We start from the raw sequence: 3,150 nt of genomic DNA, 5'->3' as shown, positions 1-3,150 counted from the left end.
AAAAAAATAAAAATAAAATAAAATAAATAATAATAATAATAATTCAATATACATATATATATTATATTATATTTTTAGATAAAAAAAAGAAAAAAAATAATAATAATAAAATATATAAAAAAATATATAAAAATAATGATAATAAAATAAAAAATAAATAATAAATGTAAAAATAATAATAATAAATATTGGAGTATTACCACCAAAAAAGGGGCAAAGAGTTGCCTCTTTCCGGTGGATATTTTCGGGTACGAAGTCAGGGACGGGATTTTCACCGAAGGGTCGGGATAAGTCCGAACTCTAAATTTCAAAACCCATTAAGCCAAATAGTCATTATTAAAAAATAATATATGTAAAAAGATTTTGTTAATTTAAATAAATATTACTAAATAAAGTTAAATTAATCGTTTAAAAGTTAATTAATTAATTATTTAGATAAGCTTTGTAAACAAGTAAAAAATTGACCAACAACAAATATGGATTTAAATAGAAGACCAAAAAATAAAGTATATATATAAATAAAAAAATAATAAATAAATAATCAAAATTTTTAAATAATCAATAAACGCGTACACGTACATACCATCCTTTTATAATGTCATTGCATGCCACTCTTATTTTGCATATGGCGTGGGAATCCCGATGATGGGATTTCCCCGAGGAGCTCGTAGAGACGAGTTCTTCCGGGATATCTTTAGGTGAGGAGAATTTCGAGACTTCACCAAAGCGTTGGGATAGTCTTCGAATAATTTCCAATAAAAGATTACCGACTCCATCATTAAAAATAAACAAGTCACGACATCATTCTACGACTTGCATCATATGCATACGTAAGACCAAGTGAAAAACTCAGTCTGACAATTCAATAAAAATTTAATTAATAAAATAGGGATTAAACTAAGAAAATGCTATATTAAGATAACTTAAGATTAAATGGTACCGTTCGTAGAACGGGCGTCACGGAGGTGCTAACCCTTCTCCGTGCGTAACCGCACTCCCGAACCCAGTTCTCGTTCTTTCGACGGACCTAAAATTAATTTAGGACTTTGTCGATTAAGAATCGGGTTAATAGGTGACCAATCACACCTTAGATAAAAAAGATTGGTGGCGACTCCCACACCACACATATTTAATTTTTGCCCGCGTCTGGCGGACGGGTTCCCGGACCCGCACGTCACGACACATTTCATGAAGAAAAGGGTATACCCCATTTACAGAGAAAGAGAGGTCCAGAGTTAACAAGATCGTCAGCTCTGACCTCTCCATCAGCATCCTGGATGACCAAAGCCAGTTGCTGCAACCTTTCCATTCTATACAAAAAACCAATAATTTTTTGGTAAGTGGAGCAAGAACAACATATTCAACAGAAACCACAATATTTTCTCAAAAAAAAAAAAGGAAATTGCAATGTCTTTCATAATAACCCTAGGGGCATACACGAGAACTTTCCCAGTAAACTGAAATCTTACTAGAAATTTGACAAAGTATATGAGAGAGAAAAAAAAAAAAAAAACAAGTTGATTGCTTCACTCCTGTTTTGAGAGAAAACTTCGAAGAAATTGTACCATATGTATATTATCTGTTCTTAATTTTAAAATTTTATAACTAAGAAAGTGATAATATCTAATTTACTTATAATATATAAAATTTATATATTAACAATGCATCAAATATTAATTTTTAAAAAAAATTTAAAGTCTAGGAGTCGGAAATATCAAGATAGTTTATAATTAACCTATAGAAAGGTCTCAAATACATCTGCATGGTTGTTTCCAAACATGTGCTTACATTTGCTCCAATTTTTAACAATTAAATATGTTGGTTGATTAGTACATCCAACTAGATAAACAAACAAGAAATTGGAAAAAAAAATAAAAAATTTGAGTCACCATCGAAAAATTTTAATTCAAGTTTCCCAAGTCAAGAAAATGTGTTTGACTACTGAGATTATTGAAGGTAAATGTCATCATCAATTACAGCTTAACTGAAGTTATATAGTAATTTTCAAAATACGAGAATTAAAATAGAGTCCCTCGTCAGAGATTGAATTCAATTCCCTGTTCAATTCAAGAAGTCAAGGTGACTCCCTAATATTGGAAGGCAAGCTGTTTAGGCATGAGTTAGACTCGGGGAATAACGGAAAACAAAAAAAAAAGAAAAGAAAAGGGTAACATGTTGCGTATGATTTGGTGAAGAGGATGAAAGAGATAATAGAAAATACTAGTTGAAGTTGCTTAGAGTTCTGGTTGCTCTCTTACTCTATTTTCATTGACTCATTTCTCCTCGCAAATCACATGATATAAGCCATATGATTACGAAGGAAGTGTGGGAAAGTAAAATATTATTGAGCCAGAAGGAAGGAAAAAGAAGGATATATGAGGGAGGCGTTTGGTTCCCTGGAAAAGTTTGGAGACAAAATGTTTCCTTAATTAATTAAGGATAAATGAGGTCAACGGTAGTACTTCATCTTTATTATGATAGTCTTTTCCTCTCTTTTTTTTTTTCACATTTAATACTCTTATTTTTTTATGTTATAAATTTATTTTTTATAATTTTTAAAAAATTTTCATATTAAAAAACATTGAACATTAATATTATAAATATTTTTTACAAATTTTAGTATAATATATATTTGTAAAAATCAAATAGAGAAAAAAAAAAGAGAAATAATATTAATTTGTGTCAACAAGGAAGTGGAGAATCTGACTGATGAAGATTTTAGTCAAAAGTATGTAGAGAATCTTTCTATTTTTAAACTTCGTGGTTAATTTAATGATCATTGTTTAACTTGCCTCAAATTATTAGTTAACAATCCAATGTTTTCCTTACAACTTCCTGGAAGAGAAGTTGCACGATGTAATGTCTTGAGCAAGTCATTGATTAATCAGATCCTGGAAAAAGACATTTGCTGCTACACAACTTATGATGTAATGTTTTGAGCAAGTCATTTATTCAAGGTATAAAGCTTGAAATTTCTACTAATGATGAATACGACTATAAGATTTAATAATATCAGAGAAAATTACTATGTCAGAATATTTGGTTTGAATACAATTCATGTAATGACAACTAATTCATCAGACCTCTTATTAAAATGTGGGTTTCTTTTTATTTTTATTTTTCCCTAATATTCTCCCAATGGCGAATAGC

The sequence above is a fragment of the Theobroma cacao genome, chromosome 9, assembly GCF_000208745.1.
Source record: "Theobroma cacao cultivar B97-61/B2 chromosome 9, Criollo_cocoa_genome_V2, whole genome shotgun sequence".
Taxonomy (NCBI): domain Eukaryota; kingdom Viridiplantae; phylum Streptophyta; class Magnoliopsida; order Malvales; family Malvaceae; genus Theobroma; species Theobroma cacao.
The sequence above is the reverse complement of the archived record's forward strand: the minus strand, read 5'-3'. Positions refer to the sequence as shown.